Raw genomic sequence first — 25,374 nt, 5'->3', positions numbered from 1 at the left:
GTATACATCGGACTTTCAATATAACTCTGTTATTAAGAAAACAACTGTTTTCTTCAGAAGTTTTCAGATGATTCAGCAGTCGTGGGTTGTATTAGAGCAGGATGTGAGCAGGAATACAGGGGCACGGTTAAGGACTTTGTGGACTGGTGTAGCAACAACCACCTACAACTAAACATCACAAAAACCAAAGAGATGGTGGTGGACTTTAGAAGGAGGAGGAGGGATCCTGAGCCAGTTACTATCCTAGGAACTGAGGTGGAACTTGTACCCAGCTACAGGTACCTTGGAGTTCAGCTGGACAACAAGCTGGACTGGTCTACACACATGGAGACGGTGTACAAAAAGGGGCAGAGCAGACTGTACTTCTTAAGAAGGCTGAAATCTTTTAACATCAGTAGGCCCCCTTTGTGCACCTTTTATCAGTCTGTGGTGGCCAGTGCTCTTTTCTTTGGAGTGGTTTGCTGGGGTGAGAGTGCTAGAACAATGGACTCAAACCGAATAAACCACCAGATCAAAAAGGCCAGCTCCATAGTGGGGTCTGAACAGGACTCAGTTCAGCAGGTAGCAGAGTTAAGAATGCTCACAAAGCTTAACTCAATTATCAAAAACAATTCACACCCACTTCACTCCCTGGAGGTGTTTCGACAGAGCACCTTCAGTCACAGACTGATTCCTCCTAAATGCCCAAGAAGGATGGGCCCTGCTGAGTCTGGTTCCTCTCAAGGTTTCTTCCTGTAATTTTCAGGGAGTTTTTCCTTGCCACAGTCGCCCTCGGCTTGCTCAACAGGGGTTTTTGTATCTGTTGGTCCTGGATTTTGTAAAGTTGCTTTGAGACAATGTCTACTGTAAAAAGCGCTATATAAATAAAGTTGACTTGACTTGACTGACTTGACTAAATGCAGGACTGAACGCTACAGAAAATCCTCTTATAACTGCTATCAGACTGTTTAACAATTCACAATAATCCAAATAAACCATTTATAAGAAATACCTACTTCTGTATGCTATGCATGCACCATTAAACCAATGGTTACATACAGTGTATCACAAAAGTGAGTACACCCCTCACATTTCTGCAAATATTTTATTATATCTTTTCATGGGACAACACTATAGAAATAAAACTTGGATATAACTTAGAGTAGTCAGTGTACAACTTGTATAGCAGTGTAGATTTACTGTCTTCTGAAAATAACTCAACACACAGCCATTAATGTCTAAACAGCTGGCAACATAAGTGAGTACACCCCACAGTGAACATGTCCAAATTGTGCCCAAAGTGTCAATATTTTGTGTGACCACCATTATTATCCAGCACTGCCTTAACCCTCCTGGGCATGGAATTCACCAGAGCTGCACAGGTTGCTACTGGAATCCTCTTCCACTCCTCCATGATGACATCACGGAGCTGGTGGATGTTAGACACCTTGAACTCCTCCACCTTCCACTTGAGGATGCGCCACAGGTGCTCAATTGGGTTTAGTCCATCACCTTTACCTTCAGCTTCCTCAGCAAGGCAGTTGTCATCTTGGAGGTTGTGTTTGGGGTCGTTATCCTGTTGGAAAACTGCCATGAGGCCCAGTTTTCGAAGGGAGGGGATCATGCTCTGTTTCAGAATGTCACAGTACATGTTGGAATTCATGTTTCCCTCAATGAACTGCAGCTCCCCAGTGCCAGCAACACTCATGCAGCCCAAGACCATGATGCTACCACCACCATGCTTGACTGTAGGCAAGATACAGTTGTCTCGGTACTTCTCACCAGGGCGCCGCCACACATGCTGGACACCATCTGAGCCAAACAAGTTTATCTTGGTCTCGTCAGACCACAGGGCATTCCAGTAATCCATGTTCTTGGACTGCTTGTCTTCAGCAAACTGTTTGCGGGCTTTCTTGTGCGTCAGCTTCCTTCTGGGATGACGACCATGCAGACCGAGTTGATGCAGTGTGCGGTGTATGGTCTGAGCACTGACAGGCTGACCTCCCACGTCTTCAACCTCTGCAGCAATGCTGGCAGCACTCGTGTCTATTTTTTAAAGCCAACCTCTGGATATGACGCCGAACACGTGGACTCAACTTCTTTGGTCGACCCTGGCGAAGCCTGTTCCGAGTGGAACCTGTCCTGGAAAACCGCTGTATGACCTTGGCCACCATGCTGTAGCTCAGTTTCAGGGTGTTAGCAATCTTCTTATAGCCCAGGCCATCTTTGTGGAGAGCAACAATTCTATTTCTCTCATCCTCAGAGAGTTCTTTGCCATGAGGTGCCATGGTGAATATCCAGTGGCCAGTATGAGAGAATTGTACCCAAAACACAGCCCTGCTCCCCATTTACACCTGGGACCTTGACACATGACACCAGGGAGGGACAACGACACATTTGGGCACAATTTGGACATGTTCACTGTGGGGTGTACTCACTTATGTTGCAGCTATTTAGACATTAATGGCTGTGTGTTGAGTTATTTTCAGAAGACAGTAAATCTACACTGCTATACAAGTTGTACACTGACTACTCTAAGTTATATCCAAGTTTCATGTCTATAGTGTTGTCCCATGAAAAGATATAATGAAATATTTGCAGAAATGTGAGGGGTGTACTCACTTTTGTGATACACTGTACCTCAATAAATACTAATTTTGTATGCTATGCATACACCATAAAAAACTTTACATGTATATAGTACCATACTGTACATTTTTATCTTATTGCTTGTTTTACACTGTAAGTTAATGTTGTATGTATACAAGAGGTTGTTGTTGTCTGAGCTGCTATAACAAAGAAATTTCCTGCAAAGGATCAATAAAGAATCTCTCTCTCTCTCTCTATTTATCTATCTATCTATAAGCGTCTGCTAAATGCCTAAAATGTAAATGTCATGTTTTATACTTTGTTTACATTCATGACAAAAACGGTAGTTACTCAGTACACAAGGTTCATCAGTTCACAAGGTTATATTACACACACTCATGGACAATTTAGTGTCTCCAATTCACCTCACATGCACGTCTTTGGACTGTGGGAGGAAACCCGGAGCACCTGGAGGAAACCCACGCAGACACGGAGAGAACATGAAAACTCCACACAGAAAGGACCCGGACCGCCCCACCTGGGGTTCAAACCCAGGACCTTCTTGCTGTGAGGCGACAGTGCTACCCACTTAGCCACCGTGACGCCCTACCTCCAAAGTAACAGCTTTTAGGGAAGAAATAAATTCTTTCTTGTTCTGTTAAATTTAGGTGCAGCATTGGACACTATAGATCATAACATTCCAGTAGGAATGTCAGTGTTAGGTTCCATGCGACAGCTGGTTAAGTTTGGACATGGCACTAAAGATGTACAGTGGGGCCAAAAAGTATTTAGTCAGACACGGATTGTGCAAGTTCTCCTACTTAGAAAGATGAGAGAGGTCTGTAATTTTCATCATAGCTACACTTCAACTATGAGAGACAAAATGAGAAAAAAAAAAAACCTTTGTTGGCAATGACAGAGGTGAAACGTTTCCTGTAAGTCTTCACCAGGTTTGCACACACTGTAGCTGGTATTTTGGCCCATTCCTCCATGCAGATCTCCTCTAGAGCAGTGATGTTTTGAGCTGTCGCTGGGAAACACGGACTCCACAAATTTTCTATGGGGTTGAGGTCTGGAGACTGGCTAGGCCACTCCAGGACCTTGAAATGCTTTTTACGGAGCCACTCCATCGTTGCCCGAGCGATGTGTTTGGGATCATTGTCATGCTGGAAGACCCAGCCACGTTCCATCTTCAATGCTCTCACTGATGGAAGGAGGTTTTGGCTTAAAATCTCACGATACACGACCCCGTTCATTCTTCCCTTAACACGGATCAGTCGTCCTGTCCCCTATGCAGAAAAACAGCCCCAAAGCATGATGTTTCCACCCCCATGCTTCACAGTAGGTATGGTGTTCTTGGGTTCTTCTTCTTCCTCCAAACACGACGAGTTGAGTTTTTACCAAAAAAGTTCCATTTTGGTTTCATCTGACCACATGATATTCTCCCAATCCTCTTCTGGATCATCCATATGCTCTCTGGCAAACTTCAGACGGGCCTGGACATGTACTGGCTTAAGCAGGGGGACACGCCTGGCACTGCAGGATTTGAGTCCCTCTCGGCGTAGTGTTACTGATGGTAGCCTTTGTTACTTTGGTCCCAGCTCTCTGCAGGTCATTCATCAGGTCCCTCCGTGTAGTTCTGGGATTTTTGCTCACCGTTCTCATGATCATTTTGACCCCACGGGATGAGATCTTGCGTGGGGCCCCAGATCGAGGAAGATTATCAATGGTCTTGTATGTCTTCCATTTTCTTACAGTTGTTCCCACAGTTGATTTATTCACACCAACCTGCTTGCCTATTGTAGATTCACTCTTCCCAGCCTGGTGCAGGTCTACAATTTTCTTCCTGGTGTCCTTCGACAGCTCTTTGGTCTTGGCCATGGTTGAGTTTGGAGTCTAACTGAGTAGGCTATGGACAGGTGTCTTTTATACAGATAACGAGGTCAAACAGGTGCCATTAATACAGGTAACGAGTGGAGGACAGAAGAGCTTCTTAAAGAAGAAGTTACAGGTCTGTGAGAGCCAGAAATCTTGCTTGTTTGTTATTGACCAAATACTTATTTTCCACCATAATTTACAAATAAATTCTTTAAAAATCCTACAATGTGATTTCCTGGATTTTTTTTTCTCATTTTGTCTCTCATAGTTGAAGTGTAGCTATGATGAAAATTACAGACCTCGCTCATCTTTCTAAGTAGGAGAACCTGCACAATCAGTGGCTGACTAAATACTTTTTGGCCCCACTGTAGCTAAGTAGCTCTGTAAGCAGCTTCTAAAAGTTCTGTTATCACCCAAGTCTTTTGATGTGTGCGAGAGGGTTTTTTACCTTTTTTTAATTTTTTTATTTATGTATTTATATAGGGCAGTTGTAGCCTAGTGGTTAAGGTACTGGACTAGTAACCAGAAGGTTGCCGGTTCAAGCCCCACCACTGCCAGGTTGCCACTGTTGGGCCCTTGAGCAAGGCCCTTAACCCTCAATTGCTTAGACTGTATACTGTTACAGTACTGTAAGGGGTCCAAGGGGGCGTGGTCCGGGGGTACCTCCTGGAAATGAGTTTTTGCAACTTGGGATGTCTGGTATTACCACTAGGTAGAAACAACAATTTTACCTCTGCTTTAGTCAGGTCTTCCCTCTCATCAGTATCCAAAAAAGAATCGTGATCAAATATGTCACTGCTCTTTACGGTCTGAAGATCATCATTTACATTCTAATAGAAGAAAGATATTTAAACTGAACATCAAATTACAAAATATAAAACTTATTATGAACAAAATAGAAGATTGATTTTTTAAATTGGATTTTAATATACGCTAAGCTACAATATCAGGACTCGACACACACACACTTTCTGGTAATGACATTATCAGGACCTTGTAGACTTGAAGTAGAAAATCAGCCTTCATCCCAAAAAGTGTCTAAGAAAGTCATTTTCAGGACCTCCGTTTACTGACTGTTTAACTGGTTTAAAGTGTTTATTTAGGTGGAATTATTTACATTTTGTGTGTTTAAATAATGCATGTTTACCTTCACCACTCTGATTTCTCCTCTCTGCCCATCAGAACAGTCAGGTTCAGCAGGTGACTTGCTTGTTTTTGTCTTTTCCTATAAAGTTAGAATGAAATAAGCTATTAAGACATTACAGTAGCATTAATAACACCAATCTATTGTCATAAAACACAATTTATAACCAAAATATGGTTTAATATTAATACAATGTATTTAATATACGCTAAGCTACAATATCAGGACTCCACACACACACACTTTCTGGTAATGACATTATCAGGACCTTGTAGACTTGAAGTAGAAAATCAGCCTTCACCCCAAAAAGTGTCTAAGAAAGTCATTTTCAGGACCTCCGTTTACTGACTGTTTAACTGGTTTAAAGTGTTTATTTAGGTGGAATTATTAACATTTTGTGTGTTTACACTGTGTTTAAATAATGCATGTTTACCTTCACCACTCTGATTTCTCCTCTCTGCCCATCAGAACAGTCAGGTTCAGCAGGTGACTTGCTGGCTTTTGTCTTTTCCTATAAAGTTAGAATGAAATAAGACATGAATACATTACAGTAGCATTAATAACACCAATCTATTGTCATAAAACACAATTTATAACCAAAATATGGTTTAATATTAATACAATGTATTTAATATACGCTAAGCTACAATATCAGGACTCCACACACACACACTTTCTGGTAATGACATTATCAGGACCTTGTACACTTGAAGTAGAAAATCAGCCTTCACCCCAAAAAGTGTCTAAGAAAGTCATTTTCAGGACCTCCGTTTACTGACTGTTTAACTGGTTTAAAGTGTTTATTTAGGTGGAATTATTTACATTTTGTGTGTTTAAATAATGCATGTTTACCTTCACCACTCTGATTTCTCCTCTCTGCCCATCAGAACAGTCAGGTTCAGCAGGTGACTTGCTGGTTTTTGTCTTTTCCTATAAAGTTAGAATGAAATAAGCTATTAAGACATTACAGTAGCATTAATAACACCAATCTATTGTCATAAAACACAATTTATAACCAAAATATGGTTTAATATTAATACAATGTATTTAATATACGCTAAGCTACAATATCAGGACTCCACACACACACACTTTCTGGTAATGACATTATCAGGACCTTGTAGACTTGAAGTAGAAAATCAGCCTTCATCCCAAAAAGTGTCTAAGAAAGTCATTTTCAGGACCTCCGTTTACTGACTGTTTAACTGGTTTAAAGTGTTTATTTAGGTGGAATTATTAACATTTTGTGTGTTTACACTGTGTTTAAATAATGCATGTTTACCTTCACCACTCTGATTTCTCCTCTCTGCCCATCAGAACAGTCAGGTTCAGCAGGTGACTTGCTGGTTTTTGTCTTTTCCTATAAAGTTAGAATGAAATAAGACATGAATACATTACAGTAGCATTAATAACACCAATCTATTGTCATAAAACACAATTTATAACTAAAACATGGTTAAATATTAATACAATTTATTTAATATACGCTAAGCTACAATATCAGGACTCCACACACACACACTTTCTGGTAATGACATTATCAGGACCTTGTACACTTGAAGTAGAAAATCAGCCTTCACCCCAAAAAGTGTCTAAGAAAGTCATTTTCAGGACCTCCGTTTACTGACTGTTTAAAAAAGACTATTTTGTTTTTCTGAGTATCTTCTTTGTCTTTCAAAGGACTCCTGTTGCGAAATAAGGTCCCCCCCGATATTCGAGGACAAAGCTTCCTTTTTCAATAAGCACAAGGGCAAATACTCCCCTGCCTAGCATAAAAAACAAACATTATTTACTCTAAGAAAAAAACTGTTTAAATATCATTTAGTCGATTAAACAGTACTTAAAAGAAAGAGACTAAAATAATACTGCAAAACTACTGTAGAAAAATTAGACCTACCTTTATACTCGTTAATAAATCTCTCTTCAAACCATGGTTTATCTGTGCCTGAAAGAATGTGTTCAACAGCATCTTTTGTGGGGCTTCGCCTAGTTTTTCTTGACATCGTACATCCATACAGAATCCAATTTGAAGCTATGAATTAAAAGAAATGCATTAAAAATATAATTTGTAACATACTCATTCATGACCAAATAAATCTAACCACTTAGTGTACTGTACAATTATGAAATAAATATGCCTCCCTTTATCCTTATTGATGATGTGAGTACAGAAGTACACTCTGAACCCCAGTAAACATGCATTACATTTACTGAACAAACAGTGAACACAAATTACAGTATTACAGACCTGACAGGGCATAAAGATTAAGCATCAAATTTGCAAGGTTTAGGCCCTGTTCTTGCACATGCTTATAATATTTATTATAACCTGCCTTATTTCCTATTACCCTCAAATAGTGTTTCAATTTGAAATAAAAATAGATATCCTTAAATTAAAAAACTTTTACTGTGTGCTTTATTTAGGCCTTTAATCCACTACCCTCTCTGTACATGTTCCACTTACATGTTTAAAGTTTAAATACATGTTTAAAGTTCCTTCTCTTACTGTGTGCTTTACTCAGGCCTTTTAATCCACATGTTCCTCTCCTACATCACTGACTGATATTCTCCTTCTCACTTTCTATATACCATTTTGTCTTCATTCCTTTACAACATTTTTGTCTCCTCCATTTTTAACACAGTTTGTATAACTTTATTTTACATTGAGCGTTTTCTCTCCTTTCTTTCTATAACGCTAAGAAGTGAGCACACAGTATGCTGTTTCCACTCTTTTAAACAGTCCTAACACCTTATATTTCTTTGTAATTAATAAAACAAAACGAAACACTAATGTAAATTATGCTGTTTTAAAACATTTAAAACACAAACTCGTTTGTACTCATCAGAGAACACAGTACACTGTCCCAAAATCACAAACGATGACGTCATTTTCCCGGGAAAATTCACCTTCATCCAAAACGATTCCGTTTTTAGGATTCGACTCCAACTCTCGACTCTGCCGCTTGAATCAATCGAGTTGACTCTTCCAGTGACTTCCATTCACCAGCATGTATCAGTTTGCAGGAGTCGATTCCGACTCCTGCCTTTGGAATCACTAAAGTTGACTCCTCAACCTAAATTAATTTTAAACCACACCGCACTAAGGTAAAAGATAAAGAGCGATCTATATCCATATGTGCGCGCGTGTGTGTGTGTGTGTGTGTAAAATGCAAAATGTCAGTGTGTTGGCTACACAAAATGATATACACAAGTGATATACTGTACATGTGTTTTAATGTATGAATTTATTTGATGTTTCCATAAAAGTAAAGTGCTGGTGTTAGTGTCGCTTCTTTGCTTTGATTAATAGTCTATTGGTTCACATTTAAAGACAAGAATATGTCTGTGCTATGTTTATATTTTCCTTAATTCGCGCTAAAGCATAGCCTGATATGCTAATGCAGGGTAGCCTGCTAACACTGTGTATTGCAAGCGTTATTTCGTGACGTCAGGAAGAGCCGCCATCTTGAAGTGGGGTAAAACTTTTTCGAGCGTCCACTAGTTGGCGTGCACACTCGTGAGCCAAAAGTGCTACACCCACACCCCAGTCTGTTTCAGGCCTGAGAGAAATTTTAGGACATCAAAAAAACTCAGAGCAGATACGTTTTAGAGCATGCTGAACACGATAGCGTGGTCAGAAAAATCAGGACCTCATTTTTGGTCCTAACATGCGCCGAGGTCCTGATAGTGTGGGTGTGTTTTCTGATTCAAGTCCTGACTTTTCACAAAAACACACGCACACACACACACACACACACACACACTTGTGCCCCTGGCCTAAATTGAAGACGTTTGCTATGAGAAGAGAACGATTTTGATTCAACCTACACTAACCTGGACAAAAGTATTGGGACGCTTCTTCTAATTATTGAATTCATGTGTTTCAGCCACAACAACTGCTAAGAAGTAAGAGAACCACACTGACCGGCTTTGGAATGAACTGGAACATCAACTGAGGCTTTCTTGACCAACATCAGTGCACAGATTCCCACAGACATACTTCAAAGTCTTGTGAGAACCGTTTTCGTGTGTGTGTGTGTGTATGTGTGTGTGTGTTTGATATATTTATAGCACATTAGGGTGTGTATTACATTAACTGATGTTTCCTAGAAGGCATTTCTACAAGAGTCTGATGTGGAGAGTTTCCGTTCTTGTAAAATTCACACCCGCCTGTCACTGGCACGTACACACACACACACACACACACACACACTTTGTGTATGACCAGAGGATCAGTTTTTTTGTACCTCAACAACAAGTGAGTCATACTGGATTTATGAACGCAGCAATAAAAAGACATCCAATAATGCCAAACAAGCTATTAGTCACTGGTACAGAACCAGCGTGTGTAGGCGTGTGTGTATTTAGGTGTGTGTGTGTATGTGTGAGTGTGTTTAGATGTGTGTATGTATGTAGGTGTGTGTGTGTGTGACAGTATTTCAGTGCTGATATTTCAGTGCTGCTATGTTGTAGGTCATTGAGCTTCAGAGATGCAGAAGCACTGACAGGGTTCCAGCTTTGTTCTTCCTGTTTATGTTATTATATGAAACTGTCCAAACTCCAGTGAGCCACAATATGAGTCATTGTTTCCTTCCTTCCAGTGTCAGACGGAGCTTTGGATTTAATAGTAAATCAATTTGAAAAATCCATTAGTTAATAGAATCTAACACAACGCTCATTATTGGCATTCTAAAACACCAGATAATTATAAAAAACCTGTCAATAAGTACAAAACAGAAATACATAAAAGGTCACACCCAATTGTTCTTATGAGGATACGTAGGATTCTACAAAGAGCCTCTGAAATATTGATGTCCTCATATGAACACTGTGTGGTCTCATAAGGACATACCCAGCAAATTCTTGTGGGTTAAATTAATGCCCACATTGCTCCAGCTGGAACAAAATCAATAGCTCACTAACACTCAGGATTGTTTTGTACATATACGTAATATAACTGTTGCAGTTACACCTAACACAACATAAAAAGCCTGACCAGTGTTCTTTTATGTCCAGCTGGATTTACATGTAAACAGTCTAAGTGCTAATTTTAGACTATGGGTGCAGTTTCATTGTTTTTACTTCAATGTTATTCATCACTCAGGATTTTGATGTACTGGTGTGGGCTGTTTTCTGCCAAATTTTTATAATTATTATTATTTTTAATGACATTTTAATGACATTTCAATTTTGCTGGTGTATTAGTAATCACTGTTGTTTTTTTTTTGTTCAAAACGCAGCAAATACTGCAAAAACCCAGCATTAATGTGGTCAAAATAATAAACGCTTGTAAACTACTGGCAAAAACCAAGCAACCAACACCCAAGAAATTCTGTATCTTGTTGGTTATCTTTAGAGTTGTTCATTTGGTGCAGTAGTTTATTGCCCAGTTCCAGAGCAACATCACTATTAAATAATGTTGCCACCACTGTACTTTACAGTAGATATGGTACATTTTTAGTGGTGTGCTGTGTTGATTTTCTCCAAACATACAGCTTGGATCTTAGACCAAAAAGTTCAATATTGGTCTCATCTGACTACATATATTTTTAACCTTTTATTATGAAGTAATCAATACCACTACTGTTGATTTTAGGTTTGGCACGATTAGTTTGGTCTGTGATGTGGAAGATGATTGGTTGTACCTAAGCTTGTCCATAATGGTTACTCTAAGGTGCTAGATGCTTATCCAAACCAAATATTTTAATCATTAAATAATATTCTTACTTTTATGATGAGGTTTGTTAAATGTAAATACGTCTGGAAATAATTAGACTTTATTTATGTTATATTTATTTTCATTTTCATGGTGTGATGTGACAAAAGTGTGTATCTCCATACGAGGTTATGATAATTTTCTTTCGGCACTGTAGTAACATTCCAAAATCTACTTGAGTCTGCTTCTTCAGCGTGATAAATAACTTAATACTGATTGGTAATTTTGTAACATCCAATATTTCAAAATTTGTTAGGAAAGAACAGAAAATAAATATGCTTTTTTGTCTTGGACGCATTTTCATCTCCAAATGTACGCTTGAAAATATGTAGCTTGTTACTACCCAATGATAAATGGCATATCAGTATTAGCTATTAACCATCTCAGGTTAACTAAAACATTTACATTTTCGGCTTTTAGCGGACGCTTTTATCCAAAATGACTTACAGTACTGTGAGAGTACACAGTCTAAGCAGTTGAGGGTTAATGGCTTTGCTCAAGGGCCCAACAGTGACAACCTGGCAGTGGTGGGGCTTGAACCAGCGACCTTTCGATAACTGGGGCCAACTGGCCTAGAAATCACACACCTACTGGTTTATTTACATTTACATTTTTGGCATTTAGCAGACGCTTTTATCCAAAGCAACTTACAGCACTGTGACAGTATACAGTCTAAGCAGTTGTGGGTTAAGGGCCTTGCTCAAGGGTCCAACAGTGACAACCTGGCAGTAGTGGGCCTTGAACCAGCGACCTTTACCTCAACCACTAGACCAGTACCTTAACCACTAGACTACAACTGCCCTAGAAATCACACACCTACTGGTTTATTTACATTTACATTTTCAGCATTTAGTGGATGCTTTTATCCAAAGCAACTTACAGTACTGTGACAGTATATTTTCTAAGCAATTGAGGGTTAAGGGTCTTGCTCAAGGGTCCAACAGTGACAACCTGGCAGTGGTTGGGCTTGAACCAGCGACCTTTCGATTACTAATCCAGTACCTTACTGGTTTACGCTTTTATCCAAAGCGACTTACAGTACTGTGACAGTATATTTTCTAAGCAATTGAGGGTTAAGGGCCTTGCTCAAGGGCCCAACAGTGGCAACCAGGCAGTGCTGGGGCTTGAACCAGCGACCTTTTGATTACTAGTCCAGTACAAGTTAGACATTTTGTTACATGTACTAAATGTGTAGCATTCGTATGACTTTTGAACTGCTTAAAGACCCTCTTTACTTAAAAAAGCAGACAAGTTATACATTTTACTAGATTTTTAAGCGTCAAAAGGGGCAACTTGATAATAATGGCCATGGTTTTGGGATGGGATGTCCGGTGTCCACATACTTTTGGCCATATAGTGTAGTACATTATAAGCAGTACATGTAGTGTAGCACAAAGATTAGTAACGGTCCCCAGAAAACCGTTACAATTTGAATTATATTCAAATTTATAACGGAATCGGCTCGTGCGGTCGCGTGAGGGCTGACGTCTGAGAAAGCGAGCTCGCATACTAGCGTACTCAGTAGGGTGTATATACTGAAATCCCAGCCTGCTGTTTCAGCATACTGTTTAGTACACTAGTGTAGTACGCGAGGTTATATTAGGAGGCTGTGCGTGCTGAATTCAGTGTCGGCAGCGGTAACCGAGCTGGAACTTCTCCGAGACGGACGGACTGTGTGTTGTGTTGGATCTTTAAAAATGAGGAGAAATGTGAGGTACAACAGCGGGGATTACACTTTCTAAATGGGAAGTTTTGTAGCGGCTCCGGTGGTTTGGACCATTGAAGAGTTTATCGTTACACGGTGAGTCGTTACTGTTATTATAACGGTTTTACCGTCCAGCTCGCTGGTCAACAGTGTTTCTCTCGCTCAGCTTTAACTCCAGTCTGTCATACAGTCTACTGGAAAACTGCAGTAGCAAGATTGAATGTGGCTTTATTTATTTATATATTCATTCATTCATTCATTCACGATTTATACAAACTTAACAGATTTAGCCATCCCAAAATGACCAGGGCTTATTAGACTGCTCCCTTCTGCACCAGCACACTGGAAAAAAAGTTCACTTCATAAGTACTGCACGATTAATCGAATTTTAATCGTGATCACTGAACTACACTTTAGATGGTCTTGGAGGAGGCACGGTGGCACAGTGGGTAGCACTGTCTCCTCACAGCAAGAAGGTCCTGGGTTTGATTCCCAGGAGAGGTGGTCCGGGTCCTTTCTGTGTAGAGATTGCATGTTCTCCCCTTGTCTGCGTGGGTTTCGTCCGGGCGCTCCGGTTTCCTCCTACAGTCCATGACACGCAAAATTGCCCATGACTGTGTTAGACATTAAACTTGTGAACTAATAAACCTTGTGTAACGAGTAACTACCGTTTCTGTCATGTATGGATGATATAAATTAATTTCTAGCAACAGTTTAGGGAATACCCTTTCCTGTTTCAAGACATGGTTTGACAAGTCTGGTGTGATGGACATCTAGTGCCCTGACCTAAACCCTACTAAACACATTTAAGATCAATTGGGATGTGGATTTGGAGCCAGACCTGTTTTCCAACATTGGTGTCTGACCTCAAAAATTCTATTTAAATAAATGCACAAATTCCCCCAGACACGTTCTTAAAGCAAGGCTGTTGGAATTGCCCTTCGGTAATTGGAAAAGGACAACAGCACATCATAAACAGTACATATACAGTACAGTATGTTCTGGATCTTGGACGCGTTCTGTAGTGTACTGTAGGGCATTGGTTCTCCACTGGGGATGGGAACAAAGGTGGAAAGCGGGTTAAGTGAGCCTAGATCGGCGTCCCATTGCGAATGATTGAGAGAAGTAAAAAATAAGTACACATGATGGGATGGGAAAATCAATAGGCTATTATTATCCTATCCTATTATCTCTTGTGATGTCATAAATCTACGTAGAGTTCTTGATGTTACTAAAGCAGCAAAAAGAGTTTTACAAGCGTAGAACAGTGCTCTACGAACACAAGACTGGAAGTGGTGAGATCTGAACCTTCATTTTTTACCCTTGATATCTCTCTGTGCAGAGAGAAATATGCTACTTCCTGCACGTCTCAGTGTGTGTGTGTGTGTATGCGTGCAGAATAGGCAGAATTGTAGTTTGATAAGTGAAGCTGACAATGATGAGAATGATATCACAAACACACACACACACACACACACACACCCAGGAAGTGCACATCTTTACCTTTGAAGCCTGTTTACACACACACACACACAAACACATGATTGTTTATAAACTCACTAATCTCATCCTACTATTTGCAAAAAGGTGTTTAAAAATCCCAACAACACTGCTGCACATGCTACATTCATATCAGTACCAGTACAACATACCGGTACAACACACGCTCTATAGAATCAGGTTGAAGCATGACTCAGCCAGTTGGAATTATCAGACAGGGGTAGGTAGCCCAGTAAATAGAGATTTGGGCTCTGCCATGCAACCACTGTTGGGCCCTTAAGCAAGGCACCTAACCCTCTGCCATGCAGCCACTGTTGGACCCTTGAGCAAGACCTTTAACCTAACCCTTGAGCAAGGCTCTTAACCCTTTGCCATGCAGCCACTGTTGGACCCTTGAGCAAGGCTCTTAACCCTCTGCCATGCAGCCACTGTTGGGCCCTTGAGCAAGGCCCATAACCCTCTGCCATGCAGCCACTGTTGGGCCCTTGAGCAAGGCCCATAACCCTCTGCCATGCAGCCACTGTTGGGCCCTTGAGCAAGGCCCATAACCCTCTGCCATGCAGCCACTGTTGGGCCCTTGAGCAAGGCCCATAACCCTCTGCCATGCAGCCACTGTTGGGCCCTTGAGCAAGGCCCATAACCCTCTGCCATGCAGCCACTGTTGGGCCCTTGAGCAAGGCCCATAACCCTCTGCCATGCAGCCACTGTTGGGCCCTTGAGCAAGGCCCATAACCCTCTGTCATGCAGCCACTGTTGGGCCCTTGAGCAAGACCCCTAACCTAACCCTTGAGCAAGGCCCATAACCCTCTGCCATGCAGCCACTGTTGGGCCCTTGTGCAATGCCCATAACCCTCTGCCATGCAGCCACTGTTGGGCCCTTGAGCAAGACCCCTAACCCTCTGTCATGCAACCACTGTTGGACCCTTGAGCAAGACCCCTAACCCTCTGCCATGCAGCCACTGTTGGGCCCTTGAGCAAGGCCCATAACCCTCTGCCATGCAGCCACTGTTGGGCCCTTGAGCAAGGCCCATAACCCTCTGTCATGCAGCCACTGTTACCCTTGAGCAAGACCCCTAACCTTACCCTTGAGCAAGGCCCATAACCCTCTGCCATGCAGCCACTGTTGGACCCTTGAGCAATGCCCATAACCCTCTGCCATGCAGCCACTGTTGGACCCTTGAGCAAGACCCCTAACCTAACCCTTGAGCAAGGCTCTTAACCCTTTGCCATGCAGCCACTGTTGGACCCTTGAGCAATGCCCATAACCCTCTGCCATGCAGCCACTGTTGGACCCTTGAGCAAGACCCCTAACCTAACCCTTGAGCAAGTCTCTTAACCCTCTGCCATGTAGCCTCTACACTAATTCAACTGCTTTACCAGGAATGACTCTAAACAACCACCTCCTTCATTTGGACATAGCCAATTATTTCTTTGTAGAAGCCCAGCCCCTATGGGCTAGCTTAACAGACCACTGCATTACCCAAGCCCCCACCACTAATGCATTCCAAACATTACTAATATTCCAATGCATCTTTAGTCAGACATGCTGTTACTGCTGTGTGATTGTAGCAGTGTCCAGACAAATGGCCGGCCGCGGGAGGGCGGAGTCGTCCGTGACAGTTAGCCGATGTGGATTAAAAGGGTTCAGCTGTGCATGAATAGCAGCCGCTTGGTTTTTCATCAGTATTTTATTACAGTCCACCAAGAGTCAGTGAAAATGGCAAATCAAATGATACAGCAGAAGTGAAAATGGAACTAACATTAAAGTTTACGTTTATATTTATAGAGCTCGACAGTTTAACCATTTTACTCCTACGCATTTGCATCTAAAAGTCAACTAGTGTGTCTGAGAAGAATAAAATATTAATATTTGTGAAAAACAGCAATGACTTTTTCCTTTTTTACTCCACGTTACACTACAGATATACACCGATCAGCCATAACATTAAAACCAGCTCCTTGTTTTTACACTCACTGTCCATTTTATCAGCTCCACTTACCATATAAGAGCACTTTCTCAGCACTGCAGTGACACTGACATGGTGCTGGTGTGTTAGTGTGTGTTGTGCTGGTATGAGTGAATCAGACACAGCAGTGCTGCTGGACTTTTAAAACACCTCACTGTCACTGCTGGACTGAGAATAGTCCACCAACCAAAAATATCCAGCCAGCAGCGCCCCGTGGGCAGCGTCCTGTGACCACTGATGAAGGTCTAGAAGATGACCGACTCAAACAGCAGCAATAGATGAGCGATCGTCTCTGACTTTACATCTGCAAGGTGGCAAACTAGGTAGGAGTGTCTAATAGAGTGGACAGTGAGTGGACACGGTATTCAAAAACTCCAGCAGCGCTGCTGTGTCTGATCCACTCATGCCAACACAACACACACTAACACACCACCACCATGTCAGTGTCACTGCAGTGCTGAGAATCATCCACCACCTAAATAATACCTGCTCTGTGGTGATCATTGAAGAACAGCATGAAAGCAGGCTAAAAAAGCATGCAGAGAAACAGATGGACTACAGTCAGTAATTGTGAGTGTAGTGTGAGTGTAGAAACAAGGTGGCTACACAGAAAGGACCCGGGCCGCTCCAACTGGGGATCGAACCCAGGACCTTCTTGCTGAAAAACATAGAAGTGAACAAAAAGATGACCCTTAAATCAAAGCCTTAATTTATACGGACCAGAGCGCAACACAGCAAAGCAGACTGGCCACTTAGAACCGTGCAAGTTTGGAATACAGTGGTTTTGACCTGCTGCTTAAAGAGAACATGTGTGCTGACAGGATTACTGTTCAGAGATCTGGACACAATTCTGGAGAAATGGTTGCAAAATAAAGTAAAATTAGCTTTATTAATGCAATATAACATCAGATGAAATGGGTCACTGTGAATACAATCCCGTCTGTGATTCAGTCTCTGGCACAAGCTAAGGCTGAGAATCGTAGATGACAATTACAGCTGAGATGTTCCTCGTGTACATCCACATTTTATGTTCTCCCTTCCCCCTGCATGTCCCCTTCCTGACTGTTTCAGGTGAAGCATGATGCTGTAGAGGACGAGAGTGTCAGGATTCAGGAATAGCACGCCCACTTTTCTTCAGGTCACGGTTCTGCAGTGCTTTAAGTCGCGGTCATGCTTTGCATTTAGTCACAGGTCACTGCAATTTTCCAGCTTCATCTGAGCTTTTCCATCATTAATGAAGCCTCCACTGGGGCGGTCTTTCCTCCTTACTCGGTTAAAGATGTCAAATTTTCCATTAGTGGACAGACTTCCTTCAGCTGAGTGAGCTTTAAAGCCGTCAGATTAATAAGGAGGTTCAAAAGAGCCACGTCGCTCAACTCCGCTGGGCTTTCGGACTCTCCTGTGGTCGATCTCTGGTTATTAAACGCTAAACTCTGATAGTTACTCTGTCTTTCATGCTTCTGCCAATTAGGGAACACTGCTGTAGTTCTGTTTGCTGCATGACTGTGCATACATGACATCTTTTAGGAACTCAGCCGGTGTTGCAGCACTGCTAGGTTGTCATGACAGAACCACCCTGGGTGAGCAAGCTGCCCCAAAGATGGTGTCTGGATCCGTGCTAAGTGTGGGCTGCACTGCTTGGTCGAGTGGTGTACTGTTTGTACATCGCTATCCCAGACTCACTAATGGACTTGGTGTGAGATGGATTTTACTCTCTTTTTAATGTCTTTTCTTGCCTCTTTGTTCCCGGTTTGCTGCTCTTTGCTTTTTTTAGCTTTACCCCTAGCGCTCGTCAGGATCCACTCCATAGTCGGGTTATGAAACTGCTCATTTTGGTTTCATTCCGTTGGTAAACGTGTCTCCCACACAGCTGCTGGGAATAACACAGCAATCTGTCCTTCTCTGCTGCTCCCCCACACGCTGACCGATAGTTTGAGGTTTTCCAGTCATCCGCAGAACATTGACCCGAATTCCTGAGATCGTACTAATGTGTGTTATGCTTGATACTTTTAGTTTCTTAATAACTGTATCCCCTCTTGGGGATCCTTTTTGGAGAACAGTAAACACTTCAGCATGAATATTAACAGTTCATCCTGCGAGTGTGTGGGTGATTATGTGTGTGTGTAGACTACAGGTTAATCTACTAGCCCACCACAGCAAAGACCCGAGTTGAACTCTCAGCGGTTCCACTGGCCTGGTTGATGTAATTGGCCGTATCAAGGGGGAGAAAAGCTGCACGAGATGCCTTAGAAGCGGCAAAACCCCTTATGCGCTGACTTTGCCGCTGCGCTTCCCTGAGTGATGCTACTGCACCGTTCAAGTTCACCTGGTTAAACTGTGACCCAGTTTGCCACTTCAAAGCTCCTCCAATGAGCCGAACGTCACCTTTTTAGTGCGTCCAATTGCCCGATTGCGTCATGCTTCCTCTCCACCGATGCCGATCCCCGCTCCGACTGAGGAGAACGAAGCTAACCCACGCCCCCTCCGACACGTGGGCAGCAGCCGTATGCATCTCATCACCTACACTTTGACGAGTGCAGTGCAGATCAGCGTTGTGTACGGAGACACACACCCTGACAGCACTCTTTTCCCGTCTCTGTGCAGGCGCCACCAATCAGCCAGCAGAGGTCGTAATTGCACCAGTCATGGGAGAGAGACCCCATCCGGCTTAGCCCCGCCCATATCTGAACAACAGGCCAATCGTTGTTCATGTGGCCGCTCAGCCCAGCCGGCGGGCAGAGCTGAGATTCGATACGACGTATTCGAGATCCCAGCTCTGGTTCCAGCGTGTGTTTTTACCGCTGCGCCACCCGAGCGACTCTCTGAGAATCTCACAATTTCTCAGAACCTTGAGCTGTAACACAAGTTTAAAAGTGAAACTGAGGAAAATCCAGATAAACACAGATACATGTGGAGCTTTCAGACGGGATTTGACGCTTATTCCACACATGCAGATTTGTGTCGTGGTCACTTTGATGATGATTTACCGCACCGCTCAAGCCAAGCGCTGAGCAAAGTGGTGATTTGCGGTTTTGCCGCTTAGTTCTTCACACTTTCATTACCCTTACATTTATGGCATTTAGCAGACGCTTTCACTCAAAGCAACTTTGTAATAAGTAGTGAGAAATCTGGACCCAAGTGCAGTGACTGAACATAATCAGAACAAATGCAGCCAAAAGAAAGAAAACAACAAAGAACAGGTCACTAAAACGTTGTGCTGAGCTCAGGTGTGGCGCAGTAGCGCTAATGAGGGCTGAGCCCCAGGATGTGTCGTTTATTTGGAACTACTGTGTCGATCCCGGTACAGACTTACAGATGTGACCGAATACAATGCAAACAATTGCAAGTCAAGGTCTTTGCTCAACCTGCCGATGATGTGTCCTGCGCCAGAGACTTTAAAATGAATAGTCCGCTACCTTAATCGGTTAATATTGATCTCGGCCATAAAGAACCTGTTGATGATGTAGTGAGACACACGGATACGTGATGGAGTTGTGAGCAGTGACCATGCATGTAATGTTGTGACCAACCTTAAACTTTGAGACTTCATATCATGTGAAGATTCCTAGTTTTAAAAAAATATATATTTTATGCATTTTCTCCCAATTTTAGTGTAGTCAATTCGTCTTCCGCTGCTTGAGGAGGGTCTATTCCTGCTCACGCCTCCTCCGACCCGCACGCAGCCCTTAACGTAACCCTTTTCCACCCATGCACTCTGCACAAGTGCTTCTATCCACCAGTCAGGGTCCTTACACAGCGTTTGAAGACCCCGCCCACATATTCCGGTCATCCCTCCCTGCAGGCACTGCCAATTATGCCCACTAGATGGCGCCCAGCAGACCGGTGGCAACTCCGCCTTTCAAACCGAGGAGTCTGCTGGTGTGCTAGCGGAAGGTACCGCTGCGCCACCTGGGTGCCAGATTCCTAGTTTCAATGACTGGGAGAAAGTCTGACCTGCATCTACCAGCTGAAGGCATTATTTACTTTATTACCCTGACACACTGCCCCACCTACTGGGGGAGCACAGAGGGCTGCACACTAGCAGCACTATACACACACATTTGCCACCAGGTGAGGCACACACACACACACACACACACTACAAAGTTGTATTCTCATTACTACCTACATAAAATATTACTGTCACTGTTATATACTGTATTATTTTATGGGCGGCACAATGGCTCGGTGGGTAGCACTGTCGCCTCACAGCAAGAAGGTCCTGAGTTCGATCCCCAGGCGGGGCTGTCAGGGTCCTTTCTGTGTGGAGTTTGCATGTTCTCCCCCCGTGTCTGTGTGGGTTTCCTCCCACAGTCCAAAAACATGCAGTCAGGTTAATTGGAGACACTGATTGCCCTATAGGTGAATGGGAGTGTGTGTGTGTGTGTGTGTGTGTGTCTGCGCTGCGATGGACTGGCGCACCATCCAGGGTGTTACTGTGTTTGCCTTGCGCCCATTGAAAAGGCACCAGCACAAATTTGTAATTCCGTCTTGGCAATACGAATGTCCTTATTTGAGTTTCAGTCTGACTGACCGAGGCACCTGTATCAGGAACGTTAATCACTACAGCGCTGGAAAACCTCTTTCCACATTCCAAAAAGCATAAACGACCTTAAGTGAAAACATAAACGCTGAAGTATTCGGCCTGTAAACATTCAGCGCAGGAAGCGTTCCAAGTTTCAGTGCTTAAGTGAAGCAAATGGACGTGGAAACGATGTTTTTTTTTCCTGCTTTGCTCTCGGAGGGCGCTAATGCTCACGGAGGCAGACTGAATGCTAATTTTAACAGCGCGGGTGATAAATTTGTACGCTGTACCTAATAGCCTCCATCAGAACAGTCCGGCGGGCGCGAAGCTCGGTGTTCTCGTTACTCACGTTAATGTGTTTTGATTTATCCAAGTGGTGCACACAAGCGATACGGTAAAAACAGAGGCTTATCATCGTTTAACACGCCACACACGGGTCTTTGATCTATTTCCTCACAATTTAGCGCGGCCAATCCGCCCGATGGCGTACGAGGTGGGTGTGTATTCGGCTGACACACGTTCCCTCAGATGTGTGCGCCGTCCACCAATCCCTTCTTATCCTTTCACACTTCGGTGGATTCGCGAATGAAGAGCCACGCCCTGATCTCGTCGCTCCTCTACTTGCTGTACAGGCACCATGGGCGACCAAGGTCCGGTCTTTTCCACCCAGCAGACTGAAAGCCAAATGTGCCTGCTAGAGGATCGCCCAGCTGACCGGAAGCAGATCCGAGATCCGAACCCGGATTATCCGTGTCTGAGGAGGCGGAATAGGACACGCCCACCCGCCTAATGCGCTCCATAACAGTTCTGACCCGACGTCTGTAGGAGTCTTTTGATATCTGGTACCAGGACAACACACACACAAAGCGCTTTAGCGGGACTCCACAACGCGGTCGCCGTGGCGTCTGCAGCGGTCCATTTCCTCCTCCGGCTCATCCGTGTTCCTCTTAAGCGCAAGAAAATTTCACGTTCACCGCCGGGATGGCAGAACCATTCACAGAGGGGAGATGAGTTTCTTCCTGACCGAGCTGAAGGCGCTCAGACGTGTGTGTGTGTGTGTGTGTGTGTGTTTCTTTACTGGGTACGAGCGTTGGGTGATTAATGATGTTCCGCTCAGCTCTTCTCCGTACGGTTCTTAGAAAGAGAAGTGAGATAAATCTACGTCTCGAGTTCCTTCATCACCGCGTGATCAGTGCCACGTTATTTCAGGAAGCCGCTCTGGGTTATTACACCACACGGGTTATTGAACCCGTGGAATTACCGCCCATGTTTGCATCGCCGGTAATGAAAGCGTGAAGTGTACAGAAGAGAGGATCCAATAATGAAGCTATCAGACGGGGAGGGTCACGGGGCTTCCCGTGGAATGTTAATTTCCTCCGCTCACACGTATTCGTGCCAGACACGGCCGGGTGAGCTCAGAGCCAGTCATGCGTAAGAACCAAAGGGCACAGAGAAGCTGTTTGTTTAGGCCACGTCCATATATTTTTAGGGGATATTTTTAGGGGTCCGGTTTTTCCAGGAAACACTGGGCGCAAGGTAGGAATACCCTGGACAAGGCATCGGTTCATTGTAGGGCTTCGGCCAACCAGCATCCCTTCTCAGACAAAGTCAATCATGTCTGTGTAGGCGCCCGGTCTGGGTCTCAGTGATGATGGGCTAGCGCAATAGCCCGCCGCTCCACCCAATCGACCACCTTTCTAATATTGTGTTGGTCCCCCTTTTGCTGCCAAAACAGCCCCAGAACTGTGATGCACCGTGTATTCTGTCACCTTTCTACCAGAACCAGCATGAACTTCTTCAGCAATTTGAGCTACAGGAGCTCGTCTGTTGTCGTCTTCGCTCCCCACGTGCATCAATGAGCCTTGGCCGCCCATGACCCTGTCGCCGGTTTGGAACACTTTCGATAGATACTGACCACCGCAGACCGGGACCACCCCACATGAGCTGCAGTTTTGGAGATGCTCTGACCCAGTCGTCTAGCCATCACAATTTGGCCCTCGTCAAACTCGCTCAGATCCTCACGCTCGCCCGTTTTTGCTGCCTTGCTGCCTAATATATCTCGCCCCCCGAACAGGTGCCGTGATGAAGAGATAATCAGTAGGGATGTAATGATGCACCACAATCGATTCACATGTGTAACAATTCTAATCGGTTTACATGTATAATGAATCGATATTCACTTTAAACAGCAGAGGGCGCTGTCGCTATTCACCTCGCCTGGTTTGCGTCACTACAGGGTTGCCAGGTTCGGAATTTTCCAGCCATATTTATTTAAGTGAGGATACTTTATTTATATTATTCATTTATTTATTTATTTATTTATTTATTATGGGATTTTTTTTTATCCCCATTCTAGTCATATCCAATGACCCTGATTATGTACTCTATACTGGTTCAACCCCTTGCCGCTGACTGAGGACGCCACTCAACCGAATTGCGCCCCCTCCGGCACGCAATCGGTACAGACTTGCATTTTACACCCGCACGAGCCGAGTTCATACACCGAGAGACACTGCGCACAGAGGGTCACACTCCCCTCAATGTTATTCCTCAGCCCTGTGCAGGCGCCGTCAGCCAACCAGCAGGGGCCGCAGTCGTACCAGTTAAGAGGACCTATGCTCCGACTCTACCCGCTAAGCCCATGAACAACAGCCCAACGTTGTTCATACTGCCACCCAACCCAGTCGGAAAGGTAGAGCTGAGTTTCGATACACTGTATCTAGAAACCCGACTCTGGTGCACTAGCGTACTTTACCGCTGCGCCACCTGAGCGGCATGGGATTTATTTTGAAATTTCATTTCAGGTTTTTTTTTTTTTACACAAAAAGGGAAATGTGCAGCGTTGTTTTGCATAGTTTGTACCTCAGAAAAAAAAGACATTTATTATTTAGATAAACAAAAGATTTTATTAGATTTTTTTTAAGGGAAATAATAAAAGGAAACTTTTGTCTTTAATTTCATCTTGTTTAAAAAATCTGGAAAAAATCGCATTGTGAATTGCATTGCATCATGGGTAGAGTGTATTGTTACATGATCCCTAATAATCAGTGTTATTCACATCAGTTGTCAGTGGTCATAATGTTATGCCTGGTCGGTGTAAGTCATTGTATAGAACGTTGCTTTTTGGCCCATGATTGATTTAGTTCCCTAAACCGCTGATTTTCAGCATCTCCCGACGTTTGATTTCTTGCTGTTTTCTTTTCCTGAGTAAACGTCACGGTCTGTAGTCACCCGCTTACCGTTATGTAGAACGTAATCTGCCTCGGTGCTGTTTTTAATTTAAACAAGCGGTCGTGGTTGTTTTGAAGCATCGTAGCGTTTAAATTTCCTTATTAAAAAGCCAGTGAGCAGTACAGAAGAAAATCACTTCTACATCCCGACGTGAGCAGTAATAAAAAACAGGAATTCTTTAATTATTTTACGTATCCAGCCTCCCGGCCTTCTGCTTTCAACCTGATTCTAATAAAACGAACATGGCTTTTATATTTAATAAGGAAAGAAACAATCTCCTCTGTGTATTTCTGCCTGCAAGGCTTTAAATCACTTTGACCCTGACCTGTTATCCATCGGGATAATGATGGTCATTTTGTTTAGTTTTATTTCAGAACAGTTTATATCAGTTCAGTTTTTCGCTGGAAGTGATTTGTTGAAAATAGCAAATTTAATCAAGAATGTTTCCAGACGGATTTTTCCGGTTCCGCCCCGGTTCAACTAAACCGTTTCAGATGTGCCAGAAATGTCATGATTTAACGAGATGGAAACCAAACACCAACACAAACACATGAAAGCTTCCAGTTCTGGATCTATTTCTGTAAACATGAAAAAACATTCTGTTAAAATAAAGCGGATGAGGAACGTCAGACCGAAGCCGCCGCCTGATTGTTTTTATTTCTCCTCCCGACACGTGTAATGGATTTGTTGTCGAGAGCCGAGCGGGCTGGATTGATCAGTTGTTCTAATCAGTGTGTCTGGGTGTCTGAGCGGGAGGGTTCGAGCATCATGGCCTTATCTTGGTGCTGTCAGTGTTGTTGATGGTGTTTTTAAACACAGCAGGCCAACAGGCTAATATGTGGGGTCGACTTACAGCCTGAGAGCGATGCAAAATGATCACATGACTATACAAATCTAACATCCAAACCAGTAGTGGTGTCTTTCCCTGAGTCCTTTTGGTACCTTTAGGCAGGTGTGAAACAGGTTTGGAGACCCAGTGCGCCCCTGGCTACTTATCTCTAGTGCTCTTGAGAACAAGTGTTGGGACGTTGGGAAGGGGTGAGTGTGGGGACATGATTTGAATCTATTATTGGTTATGCCAAGTTCACACTACACGACTTTCCAAGTCGTCTGGTCGCCGTACAGTTCACACTACACGAC

General features: G+C 43.3%; 1 protein-coding gene across 1 annotated transcript in view; it reads left to right on the top strand.

Annotated features, from left to right (window-relative positions):
- The first annotated feature begins 12,934 nt into the window (after positions 1-12,934).
- Positions 12,935-25,374, top strand: part of chst15 (carbohydrate (N-acetylgalactosamine 4-sulfate 6-O) sulfotransferase 15) — a 37,654-nt gene continuing 25,214 nt past the window's right edge. The window contains exon 1 of the mRNA XM_063002737.1: positions 12,935-13,107. The gene's annotated coding sequence lies outside the window, so the exon portion shown is untranslated. The remainder of the gene's footprint in view (positions 13,108-25,374) is intronic.

This window comes from Trichomycterus rosablanca, chromosome 10 (assembly GCF_030014385.1).
Source record: "Trichomycterus rosablanca isolate fTriRos1 chromosome 10, fTriRos1.hap1, whole genome shotgun sequence".
NCBI classification, from domain to species: Eukaryota; Metazoa; Chordata; class Actinopteri; order Siluriformes; family Trichomycteridae; genus Trichomycterus; species Trichomycterus rosablanca.
The sequence above is the reverse complement of the archived record's forward strand: the minus strand, read 5'-3'. Positions and strand labels throughout refer to the sequence as shown.